Source organism: Arachis stenosperma, chromosome 9 (assembly GCF_014773155.1).
Source record: "Arachis stenosperma cultivar V10309 chromosome 9, arast.V10309.gnm1.PFL2, whole genome shotgun sequence".
In the NCBI taxonomy this organism is placed as follows: domain Eukaryota; kingdom Viridiplantae; phylum Streptophyta; class Magnoliopsida; order Fabales; family Fabaceae; genus Arachis; species Arachis stenosperma.
Window position 1 is genome coordinate 99,926,891 of NC_080385.1, and position 8,373 is coordinate 99,935,263.

The 8,373-nt window shown below is 38.0% G+C and overlaps 1 non-coding gene across 1 annotated transcript; it reads right to left on the reverse strand.

The window, feature by feature from the left end:
* Nucleotides 1–5,542: 5,542 nt before the first annotated feature.
* Nucleotides 5,543–5,650, reverse strand: LOC130953049 (small nucleolar RNA R71). The gene has a single exon (XR_009075223.1). It is a non-coding gene; the product is annotated as a small nucleolar RNA R71 (small nucleolar RNA).
* Nucleotides 5,651–8,373: the final 2,723 nt, after the last annotated feature.

Below are 8,373 nucleotides of genomic sequence, written 5' to 3' on the forward strand. Positions count from 1 at the left end.
ATTCTCATTAAGAATTTTGATATCTTTATTTTCTTTTCCACTTAATTTTCGAAAAATCCAAAAAAATTACAAAATCATAAAAACCAAAAATAGTTTATGTTTCTTGTGAGTCTAGTGTCTCATTTTAAGTTTGGTGTCAATTGCATGTTTCTGTTCTTCTTGCATTTTTCGAATTCATGCATGTGTCCTCATTAATCTTCAAGTTGTTCTTGATGATTTCCTTATTCTGATCTTTAAATTCTCTTGTCTTGAGTGTTTTGTTGTTTCTCATATGCATTCTCATTTTGTTAGTGTCAGTAGTATACAAACTGCTAAGTTTGGTGTCTTGCATGCATTGTCTATTTGATTTTAGTTGCATTTTGATTATTCCTCATTACTAAAAATCCAAAAAAAGTTTTTATTTGTGTCTTTTCAAGTCAATAATACAGAGAATTGAAGATTCAGAACATACAGCAGAGGAATTACACAGAAAAATTATCAAATTCTGATTGCTAAATTTTTTAACCATATTCGCTCCTATTTAATTTATTATTTTATTAATTACAGTTTGACCGGGTTTTACATTCTACCCCCCTAACAGAAATTTTTGCCCTCGAAAATTGCATCTACCACCACGAGTACGTAAGCGTAGTGTGCCTCTATATCCAACGCATAGTAGTCCCAAGGTCTTTTTTTTCTACGCGCTTCCATTGCCGCGCTCTGATTTCTCTATCTCCGAGGGTCTCGATCATTCGTCCAACGCCGACCAATAACCTCATTCATTACTTTCATTATCTCATGAACTCACATCTTATTAAATCTCAAATCATGTCATCAATAATATGACCATCATCATTAATCATAGTCATCATCCCATATCACTATAATTAACCAAAGATCATCACCATACCTTAATCATACCCCATCACTATCATCTCTCTGTCAAGCCAATTACCACTAATCAAAGCTCAACTCCAAGCCTAACCTTAAGATTTACTTTCTTATTCCCAAACCCTCGAATTTCTATATAAATTGTTGTTTTAAAGTCTTTGACTAATTAATCAAAACTCTTTTTGTTTTCAGAAATCAAATGAGTTTGAAATAACAAGTTAACAAAATCATAGGAATCCGATTTTCTTTAATAATTTATAAAAGCATTTGAAACACATCTCTTTTGTTAAAGTTATTCAAATAAAAAGTCATTTTCAAAACCATAACCAACACTCTTTCAAATTCCTTGGAAAATTTTAACAGCACCTCCCCTAAAAATTGGAGTTTGCCACCTGTCACGGGTTCCTTCAAACCATTCTTAGTACAACATCAGCATTTCAATTTATTGGTTTTCAAATTCGTCTTTCAAAACCAATCATTATAATTCTCAATCTAAATCCAAGGTCACCATGACCAAATATCATAGTACTCATCTCTTAAACACGGCGACTTGCACTTATTCATCATCTAAATCCAATTACGTATCAACGATCATTTCTTCATCCATTTCAGAACTATCAAAGTTCATAGCCATAAGGTGGTAGAACTCTCAAGGGGGATTTTAATACATAGTCATAAGTAAAAATGAAAGGAGTATTAATCGAGAAGCCTGAAAAGAGAAAAAATAAAATCGCGAAGTTGTATCACTCCAGTATCAACAACTAAAGGATAAAGCATGAAGTCGAAAGCGATATATAGCTAACGGCATAAAGGAGAATAAGAGAAGGACAATATATAGATATATAACATAAGTAAATAGCCACTAGACACGACCCGTCCGGGTAGGGTACCATATAACAGTAGTTGACAACAGTATTGATGAGCGGATAATTTATACGCTTTTTGGCATTGTTTTTAGTATGTTTTTAGTATGTTTTAGTTAGTTTTTAGTATATTTTTATTAGTTTTTAGTTAAAATTCACTTTTCTAGACTTTACTATGAGTTTGTGTATTTTTCTGTGATTTCAGGTATTTTCTGGCTGAAATTGAGGGACCTGAGCAAAAAACTGATTCAAAGACTCAAAAGGACTGCAGATGCTGTTGGATTCTGACCTCCCTGCACTCGAAGTAGATTTTCTGGAGCTACAGAAGCCCAATTGGCGCGCTCCCAATGGCGTTGGAAAGTAGACATCCTGGGCTTTCCAGAAATGTATAATAGTCTAAACTTTGCCCGAGATTTGATGGCCCAAACTGGCGTTCCAAATCAGCTCAAAACTGCCCGGCGTTAAACGCCAGAACTGGCACAAGAATGGGAGTTAAACGCCCAAACTGGCACAAAAGCTGGCGTTTAACTCCAAGAAAAGTCTCTACACATGAAAGCTTCAATGCTCAGCCCAAGCACACACCAAGTGGGCCCGGAAGTGGATTTTTATGTCATTTACTCATCTTTGTAAACCCTAGGCTACTAGTTCTCTACAAATAGGACCTTTTGCTATTGTATTTTCATCTTTTGATCATTTTAGATCTTAGGATCATCTTTGGACGTCTAGTTCTTAGATCATGGGGGCTGGCCTCACGGCCATGCCTAGACCTTGTTCTTATGTATTTTCAACGGTGGAGTTTCTACACAGCATAGATTAAGGTGTGGAGCTCTGCTGTACCTCGAGTATTAATGCAGTTACTATTGTTCTTCTATTCAATTCAGCTTGTTCTTATTCCAAGATATTCATTCGCACTCAAGAACTTGATGAATGTGATGATTATGTAATGCTCATCATCATTCTCACTTATGAACGCGTGCCTAACAACCACTCCCGTTCTACAAACAAACAAGGCTTGAATGTTTATCTCTTGGATTCCTTAATCGGAATCTTCGTGGTATAAGCTAGAATTGATGGTGGCATTCAAGAGAATCCGGAAGGTCTAAACCTTGTCTGTGGTATTCTGAGTAGGATTCAATGATTGAATGACTGTGACGAGCTTCAAACTCCTGAAGGCTGGGCGTTAGTGACAGACGCAAAAGAATCAATGGATTCTATTCCAACCTGATTGAGAACCGACAGATGATTAGTCGTGTCGTGACAGGGTGCGTTGAATATTTTCACTGAGAGGACGGGACTGTAGCCACTGACAACGGTGATGCCCAACATACAGCTTGCCATGGAAAGGAGTAAGAAGGATTGGATGAAGACAGTAGGAAAGCAGAGAGACGGAAGGGACAAAGCATCTCCATACGCTTATCTGAAATTCTCACCAATGAATTACATAAGTATCATTATCTTTATGCTTTATTCATATATCACTCATAACCATTTGAATCTGCCTGACTGAGATTTACAAGGTGACCATAGCTTGCTTCATAGCAACAATCTCCGTGGGATCGACCCTTACTCGCGTAAGGTTTATTACTTGGACGACCCAGTGCACTTGCTGGTTAGTTGTGCGAAGTTGTGATAAAGTGTTGAGATTGCAATTGAGCGTACCATGTTGATGGCGCCATTGATGATCACAATTTCGTGCACCAAGTTTTTGGCGCCGTTGCCGGGGATTGTTGAGTTTAGACAACTGACGGTTCATCTTGTTGCTTAGATTAGGTATTTTTCTTCAGAGTTCTTAAGAATGAATTCTAGTGTTTCAAGGTGATGTTTTTATCGTCACCAAAGCTGATTGATTCTCATCAATTTAGCTCTTGAATGTAATGTCCTGCTGAAGCTTGGCTAGCCATGTCTAATTCCTTTAAACTGAAGCTTTAGACTAACATTGCGTGATTCCTGGAATTCTCATTAAGAATTTTGATATCTTTATTTTCTTTTCCACTTAATTTTCGAAAAATCCAAAAAAATTACAAAATCATAAAATCCAAAAATAGTTTATGTTTCTTGTGAGTCTAGTGTCTCATTTTAAGTTTGGTATCAATTGCATGTTTCTGTTCTTCTTGCATTTTTCGAATTCATGCATGTGTCCTCATTAATCTTCAAGTTGTTCTTGATGATTTCCTTATTCTGATCTTTAAATTCTCTTGTCTTGAGTGTTTTGTTGTTTCTCATATGCATTCTCATTTTGTTAGTGTCAGTAGTATACAAACTGCTAAGTTTGGTGTCTTGCATGCATTGTCTATTTGATTTTAGTTGCATTTTGATTATTCCTCATTACTAAAAATCCAAAAAAAAAATTTTATTTGTGTCTTTTCAAGTCAATAATATAGAGAATTGAAGATTCAGAACATACAGCAGAGGAATTACACAGAAAAAGCTGGGCGTTCAAAACGCCCAGTGAAGAAGGGCAAACTGGCGTTTAAACGCCAGCCATGGTGCCTGGCTGGGCGTTTAACGCCCAAAAGGGTAGTGTTTTGGGCGTTAAACGCCAGAATGTGCACCATTCTGGGTGTTTAACGCCAGGATGGCACAAGAGGGAAGATTTTGTTTTCAATTCAAATTTTTTTCAGGTTTTCAAAATTTTTCAAAATCAAATCTTTTTCAAATCATATCTTTTCAATCATATGTTTTCAAAATCAATTTCTTTCCATTTTCAAAAATACTTGCTATCAATTAATGATTTGATTCAACATTTCAAGTATGTTGCCTTTTCTGTTGAGAAAGGTTTAATGTTTGAATCATATCTTTCCTTGTTAGCCAAGTCATTATATTTTAAAATCAAATCTTTTTAAATTGTTTTTCAAATCATATCTTTTCAATCACATCTTTTTAAAACCATAACTTTTCAATCATATCTTTTTAATCACATCTTTTTCAAAATAGTTTTCAACCATATCTTTTTGATTTCTAATTTCAAAATCTTTTTCAAAACTCACTTGATTTCTTTTCCACTCTTGGTTTTCGAAAATCAATTAGTATTTTTCAAAATGTTTTTAAAATCTTTTACTTAATTTTCGAAAATTTCTTCCACTCTTCTCACATCCTTCTATTTATGGACTAACACTATTCCTCAATGAACAATTCGAACTCCATCTCTTTTGATAAGTTCGAATTTTTCTACTTCTTCCTTCTATTTTTCTTTTCCTCTGACACCTCAAGGAATCTCTATACTGTGACATAGAGGATTCCATATTTTCTTGTTTTCTTCTCTTTCATATGAGCAGGAGCAAAGACAAAAGTATTCTTGTTGAGGCTGACCTTGAACCTGAAAGGACCTTGAAGCGAAAGCTAAGAGAAGCTAAGGCACACTCTCTATAGAGGATCTAACAGAAATCTTCAAAGAAGAAGAACCCATGGCAGCCGAAAATAACAACAATGCCAACAATGCAAGGAAGGTGCTGGGTGACTTTACTGCACCTACTCCCGACTTCTCTGGGAAAAGCATCTCTATCCCTGCCATTGGAGCAAACAACTTTGAGCTTAAGCCTCAATTAGTTTCTCTAATGCAACAGAATTGCAAGTTCCATGGACTTCCATTGGAAGATCCTCATCAGTTTTTAGCTGAGTTCTTGCAAATCTGTGACACTGTCAAGACTAATGGGGTTGATCCTGATGTCTACAGACTTATGCTATTCCCTTTTGCTGTAAGAGACAGAGCTAGGATATGGTTGGACTCACAACCTAAAGAAAGCCTGAACTCTTGGGAAAAGCTAGTCAATGCCTTCTTGGCAAAGTTCTTTCCACCTCAAAAATTGAGTAAGCTTAGAGTGGAAGTCCAAACCTTCAGACAGAAGGAAGGAGAATCCCTCTATGAAGCATGGGAAAGATACAAACAATTGATCAGAAAGTGTCCCTCTGACATGCTTTCTGAATGGAGCATCATAGGTATCTTATATGATGGTCTGTCTGAACTGTCCAAGATGTCATTGGATAGTTCTGCTGGAGGATCTCTTCATCTGAAGAAGACGCCTACAGAAGCTCAAGAGCTAATTGAAATGATTGCAAATAACCAATTCATGTACACTTCTGAAAGGAATCCTGTGAGCAATGGGACGAATCAGAAGAAAGGAGTTCTTGAGATTGATACTCTGAATGCCATATTGGCTCAGAATAAAATATTGACTCAGCAAGTCAATTTGATTTCTCAAAGTCTGTCTGGAATGCAAGCTGCACCAGGTAGTACTAAGGACGCTTCATCTGAAGAAGAAGCTTATGATCCTGAGAACCCTTCAATGGAAGAGATGAATTACATGGGAGAACCCTATGGAAACACCTATAATTCTTCATGGAGAAATCATCCAAATCTCTCATGGAAGGATCAACAGAGACCTCAACAAGGTTTCAACAACAATAATGGTAGAAGAAACAGGTTTAGCAATGGCAAGCCTTTTCCATCATCTTCTCAGCAACAGACAGAGAATTCTAAGCAGAACCACTCTGACTTATTGATGAGCGGATAATTTGTATGCTTTTTGGCATTGTTTTTAGTATGTTTTTAGTATAATCTAGTTAGTTCTTAGTATATTTTTATTAGTTTTTAGTTAAAATTCACTTTTCTGGACTTTACTATGAGTTTGTGTGATTTTCTGTGATTTCAGGTATTTTCTGGCTGAAATTGAGGGACCTGAGCAAAAATCTGATTCAGAGACTGAAAAGGACTGCAGATGCTGTTGGATTCTGACCTCCCTGCACTCGAAGTGGAATTTCTGGAGCTACAGAAGCCCAATTGGCGCGCTCTCAACGGCGTTGAAAAGTAGACATCCTGGGCTTTCCAGCAATATATGATAGTCCATACTTTGCCCAAGATTTGATGGCCCAAACCGGCGTTCAACGTCACCTACAGAAATTCCAGCGTTAAACGCCGGAACTGGCACCTAAATGGGAGTTAAACGCCCAAACTGGCACCAAAGCTGGCGTTTAACTCCAAGAGGAGTCTCTACACGAAAATGCTTCATTTGCTCAGCCCAAGCACACACCAAGTGGGCCCGGAAGTGGATTTTTATGTCATTTACTCATCTTTGTACACCTTAGGCTACTAGTTTTCTATAAGTAGGACCTTTTACTATTGTATTTTCATCTTTGGATTAATTTTAGATCCTTTGATCATCTTCGAATCTTTGGACATCTAGTTCTTAGATCATTTGGGAGGCTGGCCATTCGGCCATGCCTAGACCTTGTTCTTATGTATTTTCAACGGTGGAGTTTCTACACACCATAGATTAAGGTGTGGAGCTCTGCTGTACCTCGAGTATTAATGCAATTACTATTGTTCTTCTATTCAATTCCGCTTGTTCTTTTACCAAGATATCACTTGTTCTTCAACTTGATGAAGGTGATGATTGACACTCATCATCATTCTCACCTATGAACAAGGTGACTGACAACCATTCTTGTTCTACAAGCATTCGAGGCTTGGTGAATATCTCTTGGATTTCTGATTGCATGATGCATGGTTGATCGCCTGACAACCGAGTGCTCGCCTGACAAACGAGCCAGCCATTCCGTGAGATCAGAGTCTTCGTGGTATAGGCAAGAACTGATGGCGGCATTCAAGAGAATCCGGAAGGTCTAACCTTGTCTGTGGTATTCTGAGTAGGATTCAATGATTGAATGACTGTGCCGTGCTTCAAACCTGTAACCTGCTGGGCGTTGGGGACAGACGCAAAAGAGGGATTCTATTCCGGTAGGGGAGGGAACCAAACCGGTGATTGGCAGTACTGTGACAGAGTGCGTGCATTAGCTTTCACTGCGAGGATGGGAGGTAGCCATTGACAACGGTGAAACCCTACACGAGCTTGCCATTGAAAGGAGTAAGAAGGATTGGATGAAGACAGTAAGAAAGCAGAGAGACGGAAGGGAAGGCATCTTCATACGCTTGTCTGAAGCTCCTACACCAATGATATACATAAGTATCCCTATCTTTATCTTATTACTTTATTCATCATCTATACCCATTTGAGTCTGCCTGACTGAGATTTACAAGATGACCATAGCTTGCTTCATACCGCCAATCTCCGTGGGATCGACCCTTACTCGCGTAAGGTTTATTACTTGGACGACCCAGTGCACTTGCTGGTTAGTTGTGCGAAGTTGTGTTTATGCCATGGTAGTGAGCACCAAGTTTTTGGCGCCGTTGCCGGGGATTGTTCGTGTTTTGAAAAGTATTGATCACAATTTCGTGCACCAAGTTTTTGGCGCCGTTGCCGGGGATTGTTCTTGTGTATGGACAACTGACGGTTCATCTTGTTGCTTAGATTAGGCATTTATTTTTTTCGAAATTCTTGAAGATGAATTCTAGAGTTTCATGATGATTTGCTGAAATCTGGCTGGCTGTAAAGCCATGTCTAATTTCATTGGACCGAGGTTTCAACTTATCATCACAAGAGCTTGTTGATCTTGCTTTTGGAGCAGTGATCTGCTAAGGCTTGGCTGGCCTTTGGCCATGTCTAGTGTTTTGGACCGAAGCTTTCTTTGAAAGCTTGGCTGGCTGTGAAGCCATGTCTAATTCCTGGACCGGAGTCTTAGACTAGCATTGCACTGATTCCTGGAATTCTCATTAAGAATTTTGATATCTTTTTCCACTTAATTT